This window comes from Cyprinus carpio, chromosome B23, assembly GCF_018340385.1.
Source record: "Cyprinus carpio isolate SPL01 chromosome B23, ASM1834038v1, whole genome shotgun sequence".
Classification (NCBI taxonomy): Eukaryota; Metazoa; Chordata; class Actinopteri; order Cypriniformes; family Cyprinidae; genus Cyprinus; species Cyprinus carpio.
Window position 1 is genome coordinate 24,629,527 of NC_056619.1, and position 25,490 is coordinate 24,655,016.

Consider the following 25,490-nt stretch of genomic DNA (forward strand, 5'->3'; position numbering starts at 1 on the left):
ATGAATATTCATATATTTACCCTGCTAAACTGAATAAATATGTCAACAAAGGTTTAATTTAACAGACTGTATTTTTTTATTTGTGTCAAATTAAATACAGTGTATACCCTGAAAAATGTCTGTTAAAATTATCAATAAGCCATAAATAACAAAAACAGCCCTTCTTTTTTATCACTACGTATTTTGGTTTTGCCGTTTTAATTGTTCTGTTCTGTTTATTCAGTCTTATATAGCATGGATTTTATTTCACCCTACACCTTCATGTTTAGTTATTACAATTTTGTTCAAATTCAATCGGTTAAAAGAGCAAAAGTGATTAATCAACACCGTAAACTGAGATATTTCTGGACAGGTTTGTTTCATGCATGTAGGAGCATTTCTAAGTAACTCAATCTGTCAGTGCCAATGTTCTCAGACGTTGCTTTGATTTTCCAGGTGAGAAGAACATGTAATGCTATATGTAGGACACTGACCTAAACTGCTTGACCTCTGGCAAGGGCAGTCAAAGGTCAACTCACTTGACATCTCTGCCCACATCTTACTGATGAACACACTCAGACCCATCGGACGAGCACTTCGGCGCACATCTGTGCGTGTGAGACAAACAATGTCAAGTGCGGGCGTAAAATGACACATGGAAGTAATCAGTTCATCTCTGCTCTGGGCAAGAGGCATTTTTAATTTCACTGGAGGATAAAAACCCAGCGGCAGAGGTCCATCCATTTTGTACGGTACCTTAATTTCACACAGCCCACAGAAAAATTGGCAGTCGATTTGTTTTTTGAAGATCCCTTCATTGATAGTAATTAAATTTGCTCTTGTCTCTCGTTTTTTTCTCTTTTCTCCATATCTCCTCCTCTCTTCCCCATCTGTATGCCTCTACTCCCTCTTCTCATTCTCATTCGCCATCATCCCTCACTGTCATGCGGCCGCTCCGAGCCATCGACCTCTGCTCTCAGCCCCGGTTCAGCAGCGGGTCACCGGAGGGAGGGGGGCTCGTGTTATTGGGGGGTGCCAGCTTCCTTCCCTCACCGCGGATACAGCTGCTGCTGCCATGGCAACTGGATTGCAGACTGTGCAAGGACCCGCGTGCAGATACTTGCAGAGACTTACGGAGAAAGACGCTCTAATGGTGTGTTAGAGGGCCCCGTTGTGCTTTAAAGCAGGTTTAACCGCATAAGTGAAAATGATGCGGGACATCCTCAGACTAGGACTTTTATGTTTTATTTGCTGCTCAGTACAGTCTATTCCAATAGGGTTTAGGATTGTAAACTTCCCTTTCCTTTATGGGATAGGAATAGAGTTTGGTTGGTAATTTTTTGATGGGAAATCTAGGATGTTGATCAGGAAAATGTCCTTTTATGTCCTGGTTTAGGAGTTTAGGGATGGCATATACCAGCTGATAATTTTTTTTTGTGTTGTAGTGATAATAACTGACAAATTGCCCATATTAAAATCTAAAATACTAGAGTAAAAAAAAAGTACAATTATTAAAATAATCTTTTAAATATTATCAGCTCAGTATTATTTTAATGTAATTTTATTGTTATTTTAGTATGTTTATATATTTTATTTTAATATTGTTTTATTATATTTTTATTATAATAAAAATGTAAAATCTAAATATTCAGTATTAAAAATCTAAAAATCTAAATACTAAAAATATAAAAAGTATTAAATAAAATATTAAATAAAAACAGAATATTAAAAATAAAAAATTGCAATTATTAAATAAATTTTAACATGATCAATTTAATATTATTTTAATGTTTAAATATAGTATTTTAATGTTTATATCTGTTTATATTATTTTCATAAAAATATTAAATATTAAAATAAAAAAGATTAAATAATAGAAATCTATGTAAATATTGTAATAATAATAATAATAATAATAATAATAATACAATTTATTTGAAAAAGTGCTTTTCTCAAATCTCAATTTCAATATGTTGTGCATCCTTATTTAAATCATTAATATGTATAGCTACTTTTAAAATCAAAATGTATTTATTTGAAAACGATGGCTTTCATCTGCTCAGACTCGGTTCCTCAGATCAGATGTTGTTTTTCTTCTCGTGTTATATCATATTAGGGAGTTTTTTGTCGCCCTTGTCTTGCACATTGTGGCTTGTGATCTCTGTAAAACTACTTTGGAACAACATGAGATGTGAGAAGTGCTACAGAAATAGAATTGAATTGAACTGATTGCAGCATCATGCTTGTCGCATGTTGCCAAAGTTTCTAATGAAGACCAGCTAGCGAGCATGCTGCATGTGCGTAACAGACAGCTAGCGAACGCAGTTGCGGCTCGTCACGCCTGCAGTCAGCTCTGCTTGAAAATGTACAGTACACATCAGAGGAATGCTTAATAAATCAAAAAACTGATTAATGACATGATGTTGGCATCTTAGTGCAGATGATAAAGAGTCACCTGCGAATTGTGAGGTCAAATGAAGGAGAGAAAGTGAGCGGAAAGGAGGATGAGAATGGAAGAAATAGCCACAAGCGGAGTTCCAGATCTCTCCAGGTGTTGCAGCACTGAACGGACTTGCTTCGCTCAGAGCCTCGGGCCACAAGGTTCAGACCAGGTGGAGCTACTACAAAAGAGACTATTAATTATGACTTCACCCCTCCTTCTTTTCCTCTCTTTCTCTCTTTCATTCTCTCTTGCCAAACAAATATGATGGATGGGGTTATCAGTGTCTCACAGAAGCATGAACTGCTGTCAGGTGTGCTTTGATGTCCGACAGCTTGAATCTCTTGCCTTGTGCTTTGATGATGTGCTTGAAATCCAGATGAATTGACATACTGTAGTTCACACTCCATACAACACGGCGGGCCATTAAACACACTCCACATAAGATTTAATACACTTTTCTTTGCTTTGATTGCGAGCTATGTCTACTTTACACTTTAAAAAGCGATTCCCTGCAGAGCAATGGCAAAAGCTATAGCCCTTATCACAAAAAATAACTTTATCTATTTCATTTCACTTCTTAATGCAGCTCAAAAGCATTTGTTACATGTACCACCTGCCTTAACTATTTTTAGAAGTTTATTGCTCCCTTGGAGGTCCTGGGATTGTGTGTTGTGCTTCGGACAGCAACTTGTGAAAGGATTTATTTTTCATGCTGTACAGCTGGCATCCAATAGGTGGCGCTCCTTACATAAAACAGACTGACTGTGTAGTATTGAATGGAGGAAGACAGTTTTCACTTGCTCTTTGGTTCATGGGGGTTGTCAAGGCAAAGTTTGAGTATCAATATGTATTTTGAGGGTTGTGGGACCGTCAGAAGTGAATTGAGAACGCCTTGAATTTGAATTGACTCTGATTTGAGGTTGCAAACAGGATGCAGAGTTTCAATTGTAATTTTAATGCAAAGAAGTAAAATGAATCGAAAATGAATTTAAATTCATATAACTGATTTTTAACTAGAAAGACAAAAGTTGGACAAAATTGAAAAGCAAAGTTGAACAAATAATTGAAAAATGTTTCTTTGTTTAAAAATATTGGAAAACGTTTTTGAAAAAAAGATTTACAGGCCAAGAGTGGATGAACACTTATATTTGTAAGCTGTGCTGAGTTTCTTTGCATTGAAATGCAAAAAAAAAAAAAAATTCTGTCACTCCATATCAAATTCTAATTCATCTTCATTTGTGGTTTGGCCAATTCAATTCAAATTTGAATTGAAAGGAAACTATTGAAGCGTGTCTTAGCTAGTGGGATAAAGGCTTTTTTGTTTATTTATTTTAATTTTTTATCTCAATAAAAAAGTTTATTTATTATCTTATAATTTATTATCTTATAAGTTTATTATCTTGCAATTATTTCCCCCCCCTCAGAATTCTGAAAAATAACCGTAATTGTGAGATATAAACTTCTGTCTTTTAGATTTCTGTCTTTTTTTTCTTCAAAATTCGGAGTTTAAATCAATTTTTTTTTTGTTACTGCAACAGGATAAAAATTTAAATGTAATATCTCAGTTTTGACATTTCTTCTCAGAATTGCAAGTTTAGATCTCAAAATTGCAAGGAAAAAAGTAATTGTGAGCTCCGAATTGAGAGAAAAAAGGCTGAATTGCGAGTTAAAAAGTTGCAGTTACCTTTATTTTATTCTCCTGTGGAAGAAAAAAGCGTCCATATGAGACCAGTGTCATCAATTCTAAATTTTGCACATCCCTCTTAATGATGTGATTTATTTGATGAATTTAGATGTTTAGAAACTAATGTGCAAGGATTTTTGCATGTTATAAAAGTGCATCAAATATATTTTAACTTAATCTTATTTAATCACAATTGAGAAGTCAACTACCATACAACAAATAAAACATATACAATAACACAACATAACAAAAACTATAAAAAAAAAACTATATAACAAAACTTATAAAATATATATTGACAAACTAAACCCCGCATCATGTTCATTTAACAATAGTCCCCGCATCCTGTGCTGTTAATGATAGCCCTCCTGTTCAACTCCCTGTGTCCCTGGAAGTCAGGTCGTGAATGAATCATTTACATTGTTTTAATCAGGCGAGTGTTAGACTGGCATGCATAAATGAGCACTGGAACATATTTGCACTTCGTTTGCGGGGGAGAGTGACTGCTGCTTCCATCTGAGGTGGCAGGGAAATGAGGGCCAGTGCTCTGGAACGCTAAATGACCACCGTTTGGAGTCGCCCTTCAAAGAGGCAGCGACTCAAGGCGCCTCGATTTTGTCTCTGTTCCTGATTAGCTCTCCAACCGAATGCGGAGGTGTCACTGACAGAATCAGGACAGGCTTTTTTGTTTTTTTTTAGCTCAGCTCAGGTGGGTTGACAGTTGGCACGAGGAAGGAGCGACAGGCCAAATGGCGTGTGCGCGAAAGGCTGGGGAATCATTAGCCAGATACAAATGTTAGTCTGGACAGGGTCACGGATCAAAGAGGGTGAAAAGCACAGCTGTACAGGCAGTTAAATGACAGCGCTGTTTTGCCACCGTGGTGTTTCGCTGCTGTCGCCGCAGCCAGAGACTTCCAGTAAATGGAGATTTTGCATAACCTTAATGCAACCGCCTTTTCCCTTCACTTAAACTAAACAGAGGCCTTACAGAGCTCTCTCTCGCAGTATTCCAGCTCACTGCATAATTGCATACTTAAAGTCCATCCTTACCTTCACAGGATACCTGTACACTCTAAACAAGGATTGTAATATTAATAGTAAAATACTGTAAATACTACAATAAATTATAGGGATGCGTGTATAAACAGTGTATCAGCAATCAGGTATCCACCGATTGTTTCAGATTTAAGAACATCCAAAAAAGTTACGAAATCTTAATATTTTCAGTTAATGTGAGTTAAGAATATTAATTTGAGTAACGTTTTCTGTTTATGACTGAGACCTATGGAAGCCAATTCTGAGTTTACTCTCGCAATTCAGTTCATATTTGTGAGATTAAATATGAGATTAAAAGTCTTTATTTCATAATTCGATTCTGCACACAATTCCAACTGTTTTAGTCACAATAACCAACGCAATTCAGTTCATATTTGTGAGATTAAATATGAGATTAAAAGTCACAAGTACCTTTTTTATTTTTTATCCAATATAGCAGAAACAAGTGACCAATAGAGACCAATTATTTAGAAACTTGGGAAAACATGTTGATATGGAGAGAATAAAAGGTATTATTTGCACATCTTTTAAAATTAATTATCATTACTTTGAAACAAAGTACAAAAAAAAAGTCTGTATGTCATTCAAAATAATTGGCATGGGCACAGAAAGTTTATATTGGTGCATCCTTAATAAAAACTCATAAAGTGGTTAACAGTAAGTTATCTTGCTATAAATGGGGAAATAATTAATCTGTAATAATCTAAAGGGACATTTCATGTATTTAAAAATTTTACAGTAAAAAGTCAAGCCAATTTGAAAACTACTTGTGATGAGCTTTCTCATTATTACCTGTGTTTTTATGATGGATGCCAGTATATTATGAAGATACACACATTTTACTGTACATTTAGATTGAGTTCATAATACCTCAAATATTGGTACTGTATTTTATGATAAAGCTGCAAATTTTAGTGCATAACATATACAGCATGCAGTAAGCTCACTTACAAGTCCACCTTTTACCTTAGATGAAGGATCAGGGGTTGTTAGATCAGCAAAACAAATAAGTCAATAGTGGAGGCTAGGGAGTCCTCCCAGGAGTGGCATCCATCTCGGCCGTGACTGGCAGCTCTGTGAATGAGCAGGAAAGCAGTAATGTGCTGGCATTTGGAGGACAGGAGGAGGAGGAGGAGGTGCTGGGAGAGCTGATAAGAAGGAGAGAAGGGGGGGAGGCCCATTCTAATCAACACTTTGCTCTATTAATAACGCATGAGATAGAGGCACAGCAGAACTCCCACTGATGAGCTTGGCAGTCGCTTGCAGTGTTGATGTCGTTATCTGCTGTTGTTTTTTCCTCTTTGATTAGAAAAGGAGTTGGTAAATTCTTACAGTTCACTTTCTGAGTATAAGCTAGTAGATAACCTTACAGTTTGCAAGTAAAACAACAACAACAACAACAACAACAGTGGTGCTTGCTTGTGCAATACTTGCCATCAGGTTGTTTTGGTTGTTTTTAGTGTGTTGCTGTGTAGTTGGTAGGATGTTATCGATGTGCCACAAAAGAGTAATAAATCTTACTTTTCAAAATACACTACCGTTTATAGATTTTTATTAAATAAATACTTAAAATTAGCAAGGACACATTTAAATACTAAAGTCAAGTCACTTTTCAAACCCTCTACATTGCGAGTAAATCTTCACTCTGGGTGACTAAATGATGTCTAATATTAGCCAATGGCAAATAAATTGTCAGATTTTACTTGCCAGCGTGTGAGTTGTAGGTTAAGTATAAGTTTAGCACATATATATTTTCACTCACCAAACACTCTGACTGAGCGCTTCAGAGTTTCACTCTCCATCAAGGGATCTGTGCTGTTTTTCAGTTCATCTGAATGAATGTGCAACGCACCTCTATTTGATGTACGGTAACTTTAGTCTGAAGGCACATGACTCGCTGTCACTTTGTCTCACACCAGATTGCGACGGCCGGTGTCCTTACATTTTATTCTACCCATCAGATTTTCCTACCAGGGTTTACTGCTCATGCGCACATCAATATTGCATAATTTTTCTCATGCTGAACAACAATATTTAATGTATCTGCATTACTGTAAGGGTAGGTTTAGGGTTGGGGTAACTGTAGATTTGAATAAAAACAATCTAATATGTAGAAAAAATTATTTATTGTTGGTTTCCTGTAGCTGTATCCCTTCTAGTTACAACCGCGAATATAACACATAATTACTGTATTTGCATTACTGTAAGGGTAGGTTTAGGGTTGTGGTAGGTGTAGACGTTAGGCAAGGCAAGTTTATTTATATAGCACATTTCGTACACAATGGTAATTCAAAGTGCTTTACATAAAAAAGTTAAAAAAAAAATCATGAAGAAAAATAATAACAAAAATAAAACAAGCAATTTTAAAACATAAAACAATCAATTTTAAAACACTGGAAATGATTTAAAAATTGACTTATTTAAATGAATTAAAAAAGTTAAAAATAGAAAATGATTTTACATAAAATACAGTGAATAAGTAAAATACAGTGCAATCAGTTCGGAGTTATGGTTAATAAACCATAACTTTACAGTAGCATTTTTCATTGTCGAATTGTCCTACCCACTGTTTTAATGGAAGGTAGCAAAATCTGACAGGGTAGGACAAATCGACAGAACACCTGCTCTGCCCACTATGAGCTTCAAAATCGCTCTTCAGAAAACTACGGGTGACGTCACGGACACAACGTCTATGTTTTTATACAGTCTATGGCCCTGTCCACACGGAGACGCGCTTCGCTGTATACACATACATTTTGTATCATATAGGCATTTCATCCACACGGATCCGGCGATTTGGGAGAGTGAAACCGATATTTTTTAAAACCGGGTCCCTGAGTTTTCGTGCGGACAGTGAATCCCTATATTTTCTGAAACGATGTCGTCATCAGCCCACATCTCGCCCCTAGTCAGACACCGCTACATCACGTAACAGCAACAAAAACATGAACAAACACTGTACAATTGTCTTTTTATTAACTAACATTAACACAGATTAATAAATGTATTGTTCCATGTTCGTTTGTATACCGTGCGCAAGGTTTATGCTCATAGTCCAAGTCTTCTCCATTTTAGTGTATCTCTGTGGCAGAATTACAGCACCACATGCTGGTCTGGCATGTATACTACATCGTTTTGTGTTGGTTTTGTGGTTTCGTGTGGACACAGATATTTCTTGAGACGAGAAATAAAAAGATTGGATGGGGAAGCTCTGGCTTCGTGTGGACGTAACACACTCACACAGAGAGAGAGAGAGAGAGAGAGAGCAAGCGAGAGAGAGAATTGATGCGCTACATATAATCAATATTCTTTGCTGTATTTTTCTGTCAAAATAACAGCGTTCCTTTTGAATTCTTCAGCTTTTAAGAACTGCCGGGTTTTCCAGTAGTGGGCAGAGCTTATTTAGATTTACATTTACATTTAATCATTTAGCAGATGCTTTTATCCAAAGTGACTTACAAATGAGAACAATAGAAGCAATCAGACCAACAAGAGAACAACAACAGTATACAAGTGCCATGACAAGTGTCAGTTAGTCTAGCACAGAACACCTAGCCAGGTTTTTTTTTTTTTTTTTAAGAATATGTTAGACAAGAAAAGAAAAGGTAAGTGCTAGTATTAGTTGGTTAAGTGCTTATACACAAACGGCAATCTCATTAGCTGGTGCTCCCCTATTATTGTCCCTGTTTTGATATCAGCAAATCAGTTTGGGCGAACACACAAAACCTGATTAATATTCATGAATCCAGAAGCTCATTAAAGGTTTCATATGATGCGATTTCAAGTTTTCCTTTCTCTTTGAAGTGTTACAAGCTCTTGGTGCATAAAGATCTGTAAAGTTGTAAAGAGACTAACACGCCCCCACATCCCTCCGTCACTATGTGGGAAGATTTGCATAACGCCGCCCAAATGTTCATGCAAAGAAAGAAGGCGTAACTTTTATTCTCTCTGTTGCCCCCGCTGCCATGTTGTGGAGTCGCTGTGTGTTTCGTTGAGAAATTGAAACTACTTTGTTTGGCCTTCCAAAAGAGGACACAATTAGAAATCAGTGGTTAAGTTGTATCTACAACACTGTTCCAGAATAGCTCAACCCAAATATTCAGATGTGTGCAGCGCATTTAATGGAGGACTGTTTCCTGAACCAGTAGCCTGCAATGTGTCTGTGGCACAAAGGCTGTTTCTATAAAGTTGGGCAGTTCAAACTTTGCAGGGACAGTCTGGGGCTTCTGACTTTTTATATTTAAATAATTTGCCAATGATGCTTCAAACGTGAGTTTTGAGCAGTAGAGTAAGCTTGTTGTTTGTTGTTTCACAGATCACAAATGCAGACATGGTTTTATGTTTACGCAGCGTGATACGCAGCACAACGCGTAAAAAGACAGTATAAGTCATTATAATGAGTAATTATGTCCCCACTGGATGCAACAAATGCCTCGTTTGTAATGGGTTTTATTGCTTTTGTCTCGTCTAGTGATGTCTGGATCGCGAACAAATCTTTCTATTTAACCGGGTATTCTTAATGAACCAGTCGAATCAATTCACCAAATCAAACTGAATCATTTGAAATGGTTTACGTCTCCAGTACGCACTAATCCACAAATTACTTAAGTTATTCGGTTTATAAACGTGCCTGACACTCCCTCTGATGTGAAATAAACCAATATCCCGAGTTATTCAGTTACTCCTAACAGTACATTGACTGAACTGCTAAAAAGGAACCGATGATGGGATGTGCACGAGCAGAGCAGCTGGACTGAGTCTTGTGTTGGCCTGGGAGATGGCACAGTATGTTAAGGGGTGTAACATTTCTGTCACACACTTGAGGCATTCGGCCATTCACAACGCACTGGATAGCTGGCCAATCAGAGCACACCTCACTTTTTCAGAACGATTAGCTTTGTAAAAAGCGTTTCAGAAAGGCCGGTCATAGAGGAGAAATAATAATGTACATTATATGGAAAATAATGTGTTTTTTGAACCTTTAACCACATAAACACATTGCATTACACCAAATACAAAAAAAAAAAATGTTCTTTTTAGCAGCATCATATGACCCCTTTAATCCTTAGTGTGTTTTATAGTTCTTATTACTAGAATTTGTATCATTATTATCTTATCAGTATTTTTGTTAGTTTTTTTCCCAATTTTTTTTTTTTTTTTTACAGAAACACTAAATGACCAAAAAAGCACCACCACCAGTCCAGTTAAAATGTTCAGTTAAAATGATTAATATTCATTCAAACATGGTTATCAAGTTCATTTCTAATTACTAAAGTTTTTATTATTAAATAATAATTATTAAATAATACTTGATTATTATAATGCTTGACTGACTGAAGTTAAGAGTGCACTCAGCTATTTAAAAAAATTTGCCATTTTACAAACATTTATTTTATATATATCAGTCTGGCGAGTAAACAAAAAAATTACTAGCCAATGACGATTCAACTGCCAAGGTGAATGTAGAGGGTTGCTTTTATTTCTATAGAAATAACTATAAAAAAATAGAAATTTCTACATGTAGCACTTCAAACAATGCAGCTTCTCAGTATAAATGTTGCAGAGTACTTCAGTTATGTAACAAATACATAATAAAGCAGCTCTAAAAAGACAGCAGTGTCATGATTCAGCTCAATAAAAAAAAAAAAAAAAAACGAGTGAATGTTGCAAAGTTCATTAGTTATGAAGCGAAATCACTTCAACTTTGTGACAGTAAAGACATTTATACATCAGATTTCTTTTTCAGATAAATGTGTGCTTTTCAACTTTTTATTTATTAAAGAATCCTGAAAATATGTTATGGTTTCCACAAAAATGTTTTTGACATTGCTAATAACAAGAAATGTTCCCTGAGGCTACTGAAAATTCAGCTTTGCAATCACAGGAATAAATACAATTTTAAAATAGATTAAAATTGTAATCAGTTATTATAAACTGGAATAATTTTTTCACAATTTTACAGATTTTACTGTATTTTTGTTCAAATAAATTTAGCCTTGGTGAGTATATGAGATGACTTTCAGAAAAATCTTTTTAACCCCAAACTTTTGAGTGATAATGTAGCGATTTTTTAAAATAATGTAGCGATTATTTTAGCTATATGGATATTTTTTTCTTTAATATTTGCTAAAAGTATTTATATTTTAATTAAATGTTAAGTTCTTTCTTAACAAAAATAATTATGTGTTTTTATAGTATGTGACCCTGGACCACAAAACCAGTCTTAAGTGTCAAATTTAAAAAATTGAGATTTATCCATCATCTGAAAGCTTTCCATTGATGTATGGTTTGTTATGATAGGACAATATATGGTCGACATACAACTATTTGAAAATCTGGAATCTGAGGGTGCAAAAAAATCTAAATATTGAGAAAATCGCCTTTAAAGTTGTCCAAATGAATTTCTTAGCAATGCATATCACTAATCAAAAATTAAGTTTTGATATATTTAGGGTAGGAAATGTAACAAAATATCTTCATGGAACATGATCTTTACTTATCCTAATGATTTTTAGCATAAAAAAAAAAATCTGACCCATACAATGTATTTTTGGCTATTGCTACAAAATATACCCCAGCAACTTAAGACTGGTTTTGTGGTCCATGGTCACATATAATATAATAAATGTATCTTACTTAAATAGATGTAAATTATTATCAAACATTGCTGAATTGATTTGTAGTTTTTAGCACATTCTTACAGTTGCTTCCAAAATGTCACCATTTTGATAACCTTGTCTATGTTAGCCAACTATCTTGGTGAAAAATTGCAACAAGAATATAAAATACATCTAATTCAGAACATGTAAGTGTGCAAGGCATAACATGAATGAACAAGATCAGCAAATGGTCAGGTGAGCTCCGCTTGTTCCACATTCCTGTTATGCAATTTTCATCCAAACTTCTGTTCCACATATTTTGGGTGGTGAAGTCTAGCGGTTAAAGAACTGGTAAGTGAAAGGATGTAGGTTCAAACCCGGCAGGAGGTGACCCATGGACTATCCCCATTGCGCCCTTGAGCAAGACACTTAACCTCATGTTTCTCCAGGGGGATTGTCCCTGTAATAAGTATACCGAGAGTTGCTTGGGATAAAAGCATTAACAAAATGATAAATTAGCAACGTCTTGTTCAGAGTTTTTTTTTTCTTTTTCTCATTAACTCATTAACCGTATTCCACAGTCTTCCATAATCCTTTCCCGCAATCCTGTTTCACAGTCCTGTTCATGAGTCTCTGTCCTGTTCTGCAGTTCTGGTATATAGTCCTGCTTCACGTTCCTGGCAGTCTTTGAGTCCCCAGAGTGATGGTGTGAACCGGTGAGTAATCTCCCCACTAGTATGCCTGAGTTTCCATTGATTTTGTCTCAACTTCCAGCTCCCCCAATTACCTTCATTCAAGCCTGTTAGTGGCCATGACGTCAGGGGAGTGATAGTGGATCCTGGTCTTTGCGCTCTGATCTGTTTGTTTGCACAACTAATTGTTCCTGCTGCTTCCTTTCATTAGAAGGAGCTGAGCTATTGGGTTGTCTGGAACACTAAGTGCTTATTCTGTTTGTGTGCAGGGACTGGATAGAAAGAAAGAGTTCAGACTGTTTTCTTTAATACTGCTTGTCTTGGTAATGGAAATATCTTAACCTACACATGCAATAGAGAGAATCTGCAACTTAAAATGATCACAAATATGACTTTAAATTTACCTTGTTCATTTAGACATTTTGAAGGACTATCTTAGCTTCAAGGAATCAGTGCTTGTACCATCATAGCTTAGCAAATGCTATAAATATGTTGTCCTTTTTGACACTTTTATTGCCTTGATAGTGGAAAGAGGACAGGAAAAGGAGGGGAGAATAGGATTAGGAACTTTATTTAAACTTGCCTTGTTTACATGAGCATCTTTGTCCAATGTGTCAGAGCAGGCGTGTTAAGCACTAACCCAGGGCTCCTGGCGCAAAAAAAAAAAAAAAAAAAGAAAAGAAAAAAACATTAAATAAATAGCAGGTGCTGAAAATCTAATTCATTACTGTAAAAAAGTAATTAAAAGTACAAGACAAAAGTATGGGGTAAAAATTCAGTAATTAAAAGTATGGTTTAATTTTTCAAAGTGAATTACTGCTTTAAACTTATTTCACTTCTTTAATATGGGATCCCATTTCTGCCTCAGAAGATAGATAGATAGATAGATAGATAGATAGATAGATAGATAGATAGATAGATATGGATAATGACTTTTTTTCTTACATCACAAATCTGGGAATGCAGCTTAATGTCTTGCATTTGTGATTTTGCTTCTTATAATAGCAAATTTACATTCACTATGACTTTATACTTCCTGATAGACATGTAAAACTGAAATGTAGAAATATTGAACTGATAGAAATGTATATGCATTGCATATACATATGACAAATGAATATGCAATGAATTGCTATGTTAATTCGCTTGCATAAGAGCTTAAGTGTAAATGTAATTGTAAACATTAACCCTATTTACTTGCAGAAATGTAAAAATGCATAAATATAAGCAATTACACAACCTTATTCTTTGGTTTGACTTCAAGTGGAACCAAGTTTCCATAGTAATGTGGCATATTTCTGTGAGAAACAGGATGTTCAGTTGGACTAAACAGAGCGACAATCAACGAAAAATGGACGTTCATGCCATAACGAAGCCCAAATGTGAATTTGCTAAAATAATGCCCAATTAGCTGTTTATGGATATTGGTTAACATTATTATTCAGATTACATTTTACAAAAATATTTGCTTGGAATAACATACACCAATGAATGGTGCACAATTAAAACCCAAATTGTGCATTAAACAAGTAAACAGGGTCCATTTTAATTTCACATTGACTTAAAAGTGGACATAAAGGCATTCGTGCAAGGGGTTAACATTGCTTCTGTTTAATGAGACCACTCTGAACAAATCCTTACAGCCTGCTAATGAGGACAGGAAGTCAAGAAGACTTACTCTCATTTCCTCTGAGCCTCAGCCCACTCTTATTTAGTCTGGCTCTCGCTGCTCTGAGTGCCTGCTTGCATCTCGTGTTTGTGTGTGAGGTTTTTCCCCCCGTTAAACTTCATTGTAGTGAATTATGTCTGGGAGGGTTGTGCGAGCAAGCAAGACCCTGCATCTGCAGTCCCCCTCCCCCCCTTCCCAGCAACCCCAGCACACTCAGCAGTGAGAGGAGAGTGCCAAAGAGAGCACAGCCGTGGCTCCTTAATGACTGCCATCCCTCTCCGTGCCACGTTATTAATTAGCTCAATGATCCTTGCCGATGGGACCTGGGCGGCGGATTAGAGCCCCCCGGCATACGCCCGCGGCTGCCACTGTCGAAAAGGTGAAGAGGGACAGGACCGTGCACCGCGTGTCTCTGGAGAACCTGGGCATTGCAGCCAGTATCACTCTCAGAGCCCAGGGGACCAGGTGTATGTAACAGAGAGAGATAGTGAGAAAGCAGAATGCAGTGTGTAAGCTCAAGAGATAATAGGTGAGCAAAGAAGTGTATATATATATATATATGGTGTTTACTTTCACCATGCTTTCTTTCCTCCCAGGCACGGTGCACACATGACAAAAGAAAGGCCTGTGGCCCACCTGAGTGTGATTGAAATCTCTCCTCTATGGGAGACGGTGTCTCCTTGCCCTCCCATAGAATCAATCTGTTTATCTAAGGCCCGGTGCTCGTGACACATACATTTGCGTTGGTCAAAATGAAAAGAAAGTGGGAAAGAGAGTGGGACTGGCCTCTCCAGATGCCTGGCAGTGGCATGGAACAAATTAACATAAATGTCATTGTCAGAATGGAATGAAGACAAAATCTAGTCCTGCAAGCAAGCTGTGCTGCCAGCTGATGACAAGGAGACTCGTTTTAGCACACAAAAGAAGACAGTCTGGTTGGATAATGGTGTTGTTTTTTTTTTTTTGTTGAATTATATAGTTTTATTCTTTAGAGGTGATGTATTTATTTTGCTTTTAAATTTGCTATCCCAATTTAATGTGAGGTAAGCCATTTGCAGGTTTACATTCCAACCGACCGATAATGGGTTTTTCGGCATTACATTACATATTACACATAGCCTCCCATTACATATAGCTGTGCACCATTCATTGACACAAATAGTGTCCATTCAGTGGCAGACAACATCTCCAGGATGCTACGCTACATATGACTAGTAAGCCAATTCTCAAATAACTGCTATGATGACTTTTGTTCTACCCATTTAAACGATAAAAGTACTTGCTTTGTCCAATCTATAAAGACTATGTCTGTTCCCCAAATAGTGGGTTCAAAATATAAATTTAATGCAGGATCTAGAAAAAACCAGATCGTGATTAAAACGGAAAAATGCAAAATAAATGAACAAAAAACATTTTTAAAGTATGGGCTCCTAAACATTAGATCATTCGCACCCAAAGCAGTTGTAGTAAATGAAATGATCACAGAGAATATTTTTTATGTACTCTGCTTGACTGTAACCTGGCTCAAACCAAATGACTATATTGGTCTAAATGAAGCTACTATGCCAAGTTACTGTTATAAGCATGATCCCCGTCAGACTGGTCGTGGTGGAGGTGATCCAAAAATATATAGTGATATTCTCAATGTTACTCACAAAACAGGATACAGGTTTAACTCATTCTAAATTAATTACAGTGTAATGTTACACTTTCAGATATGCAAAAGAAATCTCTCATATTTCTTGCTCTGGCTACTGTGTATAGACCGCCAGGGCCATATAAAGATTTCCTAAAAGAATTTGCAGATTTCCTCTCAGACCTATTGGTTAATGTTGATAAAGCACTAATTGTCGGAGACTTTAACATTCATGTTGATAATATAAATGATGCGTAAGGACTTGCGTTTACAGACTTAATGAACTCTTTTGGAGTCAAGCAAAACTGATCGTTTTAATCATACACTAGATTTAATTATATTGCATGGGATTGATCTTAATTATATAGATAGTACCTCAAAGTGAAAATGTTACTGACCACTACCTTGTATCGTGCATGCTGCCTATTACTGATATTAACTATATGGCTCCGCGTTATCGTCCAGGTATAACTATTGCTCCAACCACCAAAGATAGATTCACAAATAGACTGCCTGATTTATCTCAACTGCTTTCTGTAATACACATGAACTAGATGAAATGACTAGCAATATGGGCACTATCTTCTCTAATACATTAGAAGCTGTTGCCCCCATTAAATTAAAAAAGGTTAGAGAAAAACATACTGCGCCATGGTACAACAGTAATACCCACTCTCTCAAGAAAGAAACTCATAATCTTTAATGCAAATGGAGAAAAACAAACCCCGAAAGTTTTTAGAATTGCATGGAAAAACAGTATGTACAGCTATAGACAAGCTCTAAAAGCTGCCAGGGCTAAGCATATCCGCAAACTCGTTGAAAATAACAAACCAAGGTTTTAGCACAGTGGCTAGATTAAAGGAAAACGCCACTGTTTTTTCACTATGTTCTTCCCTCAACTTAGACGAGTTGATACGTACCTCCCATCTCAGTGTGTGCACTCAATCACTCAATCACTCTACCACACTATCTTACCATTTAACCTATCACCATAATCAACAATATGCACTATAGCACTATAATGTATGGCGGAAGAGCACTTCGCAGCACTTCGACCTCGGCGCAGTAATTTCATCACTCTTGAAAACTCTCAGGAGTTATGATATTACTGCGCCAAGGTCGAAGTGCTGTGAAGTGCTCTTCCGCCATACATTATAGTCATCATTTTTATCCGCTTAGGAAATCGCACTGTTTTAGTGTCATACTTACTCGTGTAACTACTCATCCGTCTTTAAATAGGGAAAACATGGAAGTGTTTGGTAGCTTCTAAATTCATCCCTGTTTGGATCCTAAGGAATGAATGGTGCTAAGCTACTATGCAAACTCTAGCATAGTGGCACTGCGTGCTACAGCGATTGAGTGCACGCACTGAGACGGGAGAGGTACATATCAACTCATCTAATTTGAGGGAAGAACATAGTGGAATATGGAAAAACAGTGGCGTTTTCCTTTAACAAATAATCAGTCACCCAAACTAAATATTCCCTCACTGTTTAGAAGTGATGACTTTATGAATTTCTTTACTGATAAAATAGATAGCATCAGAAATACAATAACAAATGTAGAATCGACAGCGTCTTTTAATTAAGCTTCATTCATCGCACCCAAAGATAAACTGCAGTGCTTTACAACTATAAGACAGGAAGAGCTAAATAAACTTTTCACTGCATCTAAACCAACAACATGTTTATTAGATCCTGTACCCACTAAATTACTTAGAGTTGTTACCTGTAGCAGAAGAACCACTTCTCAATATTATTCAGTTGGGTTTCAGGGCCCACCATAGGACAGTAAATGTACTTGTTCAAATTACAAATGACTTGCTTCTTGCGTCAGACCAAGGCTGCATCTCATTGCTTGTTTTACTTGACCTTAGTACTGTGTTCGACATTATAGATCATGACATACTCATAGATTATAAAACTATACAGGTATTCAAGGGCAGGCTTTAAAATGGTTTAGATCCAATCTTTCCGATCACTATCACTTTGTCTATTTAAACGGGGAAACTGGCAGATGAAGCTTCTTAATTATCTAAGCTAACAGAGTGTGTTAAAAATGTAAAAGACAGGATGACCAATAATTTTTTCCTATTAAATTCAGATAAGACCGATATATTACTTATTGGACCAAAAAACAGTTCACAGATACAATTTGCATCTAGACGGATGTACTGTTACTTCCTCTACAGTCAAAAATTTGGGTCATATTATCATATTTTCCATGTTGCAAAAACAGCATTCTTCCATCTTAGAAACATTGCCAAGTTACAGAACATGCTACCTGTTTTTGATGCAGAAAAGCTAGTTCATGCATTCATGACCACTAGACGGGACTATTGTAATGCACTGCTAGGTGGTTGCCCTGCATCCTCCATAAACAAGCTACAGGTAGTACAGACTGCAGCTGCTAGAGTCCTTACCAGGTCAAGAAAATATGATCATATTATCCCAATTTTACATTCTCTGCACTGGCTACCTGTTAAGTTCTGTATCAGTTACAAAATATTACTACTTACTTTTAAGGCCCTAAATGGTTTAGCTCCCATGTACCTAACTAGCCTTCTACCACGCTACAATCCATCACGGTCCCTAAGGTCACAAAACTCTGGACTCTTGGTAGTACCTTCGATAGCAAAGTCCACTAAAGGAGGTAGAGCTTTTTCACATTTGGCTCCCAAACTCTGGAATAGCCTTCCAGATAACATTCGGGGCTCAGACACACTCTCTCTGTTTAAATCTAGATTAAAGACACACCTCTTTAGCCAAGCATTCACATAATGTATCTCATAACCTTGTACTTCAGTTACATCTGATCAAATGCACAATTTCATTCTTTTGCTTAGGTTGAACACACTAATTTTTCTCTATTACCTTCTCTGTTTCTGCCACGGGATTGGCATCCCATAGTAACTAGGAATTACACAAGCTTCAGTCTGAATCCAACCCTTACAAAGACCTGAAATGACCGAACACCTGAGAAGAGATGATGCCAACCCCCCAGAAGACCTCAGATGATGCCAACCCTCAAACAACATACAAGACTGCCAAATTTTGCATTACATGATTTTAACTAACTGCTTGATTACAGTAATAATCAATAATATACAAATAAACTTGAATTGAATTCAGAACTGAATGCTTGTTAACTTTCATTTCAGTTGCTGAATTTGCATTGAATATGAATTGAGGTAGCAACTTACTTTGTAGCATTAATTATGAATTGCAGTTCTGGATCAGATTTGAATCTTAGTAGATTTTAAAGTAGATTGTAAAATTTACATTTAAATGTATGCATTGGGCAGACACTTTTATCCAAAGTGACTTTTGTTGCATTCAAGGTAAACATTTTATCAGTTCTTGCTTTCCCTGAGAATTGAACACATGACCTTGGTGAAAATGAATTGAAATTCAAAATTAATTTTTAACTAGAAAATCAAAGATTCTCAAGACTGATGGATTGATGTATAACAAAAATTTTCATTTAGTTTGTATATTTCATCATATTTAATTAATTAACTTTTGCAGATCAGGGTGAAAGAACACATAATTTCCCAGAATGCATTGCATGTGTTACATTTCTTTCAATCGCAATTTAGATTTGAAATTAGTTAGGTAGAAATAAAATCGTTTGAAATTTAAAAATAATTCATATAAATGATTTTTAACTAGAAAAACAAATTAGTTCAAGAAGACTGTTTGCTTCACAAAGCCTTGTTTAAACGTGTTAAAAAAAACTTTTGAAGGGATGGATGGATGGATAAATATCTTTAATCTTTATAAATAACTTTCCCAGAATGCATTGCCTGAGTTAAATTTCTTTGACTTTCAGTCACTAAAAATCCTCTGTCATTGTGACTGAAATTGACATTGGGGTGGGACTGGCTGTTTGTCCAGAGGACAAGGGACAGTATGGATATTTAGGAAACAACAATTTTTTGTATTTTTTTGCAATCCCTTCTAGTGCTGCTAGTGATGCCAGTTGGTTCAAGCCAGACAAGCTCAAAATGAGAGAACCGCTTCCTTGAGGTTGGATCAGAGATTATTTGTAGATTCAGAAGCAGAGCCACTTCTTTACTGGCCCAGCAACGGAGCATCAACATGCGCGTTTGGCCTCTTGGGTCTTGTCTGAGTAAATTGGCATTCAAGTCGCATCCCGCTCGCAGTCTGATTCTGGCGGCTGCGATAATGCTAATGGCAGCGTGTTGGCGTGGCGTTGAGACACTCGCTCTCTCACATCATACGTCTCTATATGGCTCACGGCATCACCAAGGTGACAGCAGCGCGCTGCCTGTGTGATTATTGACTGGGTGAACTCGGCACGACCCCGCTGGTGTGCGAGTAAAGGGCAGGGAGTTAGTGTATGCCGCACTGTCTGTCAGAGACGTCAATACTGTGATGAATGGAGGGGTTGGTTATTAAAGCAGAATTAGAGCGGGGGGCATGGGGAGGGGGGCGGGTTTGGAGGAGGGCGATAAATGATGGTGCAAATGGCTCTGCAGTCGAGGGCTGTAGTGCCGGATGGCACAGCATCAGTGTCATCCGTCTTTATTATCCTCCAGGGAGAGGAAAGAGAGAGAGCAATAGAATGAGAGAAGGTTGGGGAGCGGTCAGGGATACAAGAGCCCATCAAAGAGCCTCAACTCGCACTGATTCCCCCTGCTGGTCAATCTCTCTCCTCCTCTCACCTTAAAGTCGTCCTCTTCTCTTTCTCTGACTTCTCTGCGCTCTTTCGTTCTCCTTCATTCCCCTCCATTTTCTCCAGCTCAGAGGGAGGGGAAGACCCCCTACTGCTATTAATCATGGTGAAGTCTAAAAGCCCAACGGCTGTGCATACTCATGCGGGCAGACGCACCAACATCCGCGCACGCAGGCGATGTGTGGAACGGGCCAGCCGGTGGGTTCACTGCACAGTCACAGTGTGCGGGAAGAGAGGGTGATTGGAGGAGCCGGTGGCTGGCCAGCCCCTTCGTGACACTCCGCCATGACTGCAGATGAGGATGCTGCTCGCTATTTGTATTCTCTCCTCACACACCATGGAGCCCACAGAGAGTCTGTTGCTTTTTTCTAATTAGTGCTTTATCTATTGATACCCCAGTTAACATTTCTCCTAATTTTGGGAAGACTCTGTCTCTATTACTGGATGATTCATCTGCTTCAGTTTCTTTACTTTGCTCCCGAGACCGTGGAGACATTCAGTTCACCTTCCTCTGTTACCAACCAGTTCTATTCTTCCTTAAATTCTAAAAATGTTTGTGTATTTATAAATGGAATTAGATCAACTGCTTTGTCTTGACAAATACTCACAAGTAGTCGTTCTTTCAAGGCTCCATAGACTTTAGTCAGGTTAGATGCCATATTGAATTTAACATGGATAAATACAAGGCTGTGAGGGATAAACTAACAGTCTTAACAATGGAACACACTGTGTAAAAATCCTAGATGGTGTAATTTTAACACATTCAAACCTGTTTTATGGATTTTTTTGCAACAAAAAAAGACATTCAACCATTGATCTTGTGTTTCATTGAATACTGTCAGAAGTTGTATTTACATCTTTAGAAATCATGTACTTAGGACACGCATAGGACAACGAACACAGCACAAGCTGTGATATCAGATTAACGAACAACTGACTCTTTTGAATCAGGTCTTTTAAACAAGTCATTTAAAATTATTTGTGAGCTATTGCAGTTTGAATCAGACTCATTCAGTCAGTGAATCAGACTCCCTCACTGAAACATTAGGGGACTTTTTTTGTGTCTGATTCAGAATAAACTTAATTATTATAACTTCAATTCAAACTGAAACTAAAAAATTGTTACTTGAAATAAAATAAATGTTTATCAAAATAAAATATGAAAAAACTCAATCAAAAAAGGATTCTGTTTGCTGCACTTACTGCTGCCAAAAAGTTTTTATAATAAGACATTTTATAATAAGTTTGTGTCTAATATAACACCCAGATTTTTGAGTAACAGCACATCCGTCTAGTTGCAAAGTGTAATCCAAGAGATTCTGTGTACTGTGTTTTGGTCCAATCTGTAATATCTCGGTCTTATCCGAATTTGATAGGAGAAAATGATTGGTAATTCAATCTTAAATTTTTAACTCAATCTGTTAATTTAGATAATTTAGAAGTTTCATCTGGTCTTGGTGAGATATATAGTTGAGTATCATCAGCATAACAATAGAAACTAACGCTATCTCACGACCAATTCGTACGTATTTTACGAGGTGGCTAATTCGTACGAATTTGTACGACCTCACTCGTACGATTTCGTACGATTTAGCTCAGACCCCACTGAACGGGTAGGTTTAGGGGCGGGGTTTGGTGTAGGTCATTCGTACAAATTCATACGAATGTCCAACTCGTAAAAATACGTACGATTTTGACAAAAATCGTATGAATTTGTACGAGTGTGGTCGTACGAATTCGTACGAATTAGCCACCTCGTAAAATATGTACGAATTGCCGTGAGATCGGGCTGGTATTTTCTAATAATATTACTAAGGGGCAACATGTATATTGAAAATAGCAGAGGACCTAGGACAGATCCCTGTGGCACTCCATACTTTACTGGTGATAATTGAGATGACTCCCCATTTAAATAAACAATGTGGTAGCAATCAGAAAGGTAGGATCTAAACCATCTTAAAGCCTGCACCTGAATACCCGTATAGTTTTGTAATCGATCTATGAGTATGTCAGGATCTATGGTGTCAACGGCAGCACTAGGATCAAGTAAAACTAGCTAACTAATGAGATGCAGCCTTGGTCTGACGCAAGAAGCAAGTCATTTATAATTTTAACAAGTGCAGTACCTGTGCTATGGTGGGGCCTGAAACTTTTTCTGAGATCTTTTTCTTTTTTCTTTTTTTTTTTTTTTTTTGCAGGAAGGAGCACAATTGAGCAGACACAACTTTTTAATTTTTTTTAGACAAAAACGGAAGATTTGAAATGGGTTTGTAATTGGCCAGTTCACTAGGATCTAGTTATGGTTTCTTAATAAGAGGCTTAATAACTGCCAGCTTGAATGGTTTTGGGATGTAACCTAGAGATAACGATGAGTTAATAATATTGAGAAACGGTTCCCTTTTGGTCGGTCACTTTCAACATCATGTCGGTGACCGACGAATTGAGATCCCAATTCATCGGTCACCGTCATGATGTCTCCGGCGTCCCCTCCTTCAGGGAATGAGGGTTACTTATGTAACTGAGACGTTCTTCTGCTACAGGTAACAACTCTTTCAGTAATTTAGTGGGTACAGGATCTAATAAACATGTTGTTGGTTTAGACGCACTGATAAGTTTATTTAGATATTCCTTTCCTATAGTTGTAAAGCACTGCAGTTTTTCTTTGGGTGTGATGAATGAAGCTGAAATATTAGATGCTGAGAATCTACATTTGTTATTGTATTTCTGATGTTATCTATTTTATCAGTGAAGAAATTCATAAAGTCATTACTATTAAACTGTGAGGGAATATTCAGATTGGGTGGAACACATACACACACAAACACACACACACACACACACACACACACACACACACACACACATATGTGTGTGTGTCTGTGTGTGTGTGTGTATACAGCCTTACTGTGATGTATTTGTGCAAAAAAGCATTCATGCAATTAAGTTACATTTTTACAATGCTGTTTTTTAAAAAATCAAATAATACAAATATTTATATAAATAAACTATTACTTGAAAATATATTTTCAAATAATATTAAAATATTTTTTAAAAGTTTAATTGTTTAGTATAAAGCTGTCCAGGTGTAAGGGTAAAATTACATTTTTAATTTTTTTTTTTTTTTTTTTAAGTCTGGAGCCCTGTCTATCCAGTTTTCTTTCTCACATTTTAGCTGCGGTGTGCTTGTTGCTTTAGCATGCCCTGTTTTGGCAAGTGATCCCACGCCATCTGCGTTCTTTCGTTCCGCCACTTAAATGAAAGTCTGGATCATTGTTGCGGTAGACAAAACATTTACTCGAGGTCTTCAGGAACAGAGCCAGAACACTTAGAAGGATAACTGTGTTTGAGATTAATATGATCCAAGTTGTTGTCTCATGGTCACTCCCATAATGTGAGAGAGACTCTTAACCTCAAAATCTCTTACTCAACCCTCTTAATATCTAAAAGACAAACACAACTAATTTTAGGAAATGTGCCAAACATGGTCCTTAATTACCAGCCACTCCCTTTGACCAGCATGTTATTCACTCTCATTTATGTGTGTCATCTCAGTGTGCGGCCACTGTAAGGCAGACGCTCATAAAATGGGAACTTGAACCCAGAGTTCAGTCATTCACAGCTCATGTCCTTTTCCACACCGTTTTTATCTTCCGCTAAGATAAAACTTGGCTTGCAGCTAATATTCTTGAAATAAACCCTTCAACCTTATTTTTACTCAAGTCTTTTATATTTTACAGTCAAGTGAGCTTGTGGCTGAGGCCTAATGTGGGTCTGTGTTCTGCATTAAAGAAATATTATGGGTTTATTACATATTAAGCCCAATAAACCCCATTTGTGACATAATGTTGATTTAAATTATTAAAAAGGAATGTTGGGGCACTTATAATGGACATGAATTGGGCCAGTTTTTGGAGCATTTAAAAATAGAAATGTGAAGTTTATAATTAATTCATGAATTATTTTGGTGGAGGTTACATTGTGGCACTTAGTGGAAGTGAATGGGGCCAGTTTTGTAAGCATTTTAAATAGGAATAGGAAGTTTATAATGACATTAATTTTTATGTTCTCTGAGCTTTAAATCTGTTTAGATCTGTAAGAACTTTGGCAGTTACAAGCAAGTTGTACATTTGGACATGACTAAATGTGCAAATGTGCCAAAAACGTTAGTAAGTGTTTTTGTTCCTTACTAAAAACATGTTTACACTTAAAATATATGACATTTTTACTGTGTAAAACCGCAAAAATGCAACAGTAAAAACCTGTTAATCTGTCAACTCTATACAATGAAATGCTGTAATGCCACCTTACATTTCATGTAAGTTTATAGTAAAATACTGTTACGTGTAACTTTTTGCAAGTAAAAAAGAACAGAACATTTTACAGTGGAAAAACTGGAAACTGTGTATATGTATATATAGTAAATTACAGCTTTAAACTAAAATGTACATTGTTCTGTAAATATGTACACATTTTTACTGTATTTTTACAGAGTTAATTTGGCAACCACAGTTATTTTTAATGTAAAAACAACAGGACTTTTTTTATACAGTAGACTATACTACTGAAACTGAGTATTTTAACATTTATGGTTTAACCCCTTCACTTCCATTATAAGTGCCTCACTTTAACCCAGATTTTTGCTTTTTTAAAGAAAATGAAAGATATGTGGAAATGTATTTCTACTCTAATCAACAGTATCCCACAAATTCTATCAGTTAAGCTTAATTTGTACCAAACCTGAAATATTCCTATAAAGAGAAGATCATCCAAATGGGTCAAACAAGCCCCGCTGTGAGAAACAGAGGAAACCAATAAGTTAATTAATTATTACATTAACAGCCGCTTCTCTCAGGTGATCCGTCAACGCCGCGGTGCTCCCATCCCACCATTCCGGCCGCTATCTCATCCAAACACCTGCAGTTCTCACTTCCTCTCCTCCATCCCTCCTCTCCAGGCCCTTCGAGCTTCTCTTCTCTGCCCAGATGGAGCGAGACCCGAGTGTCACATCAATCCGAGTGTACTGTTTATATTTAT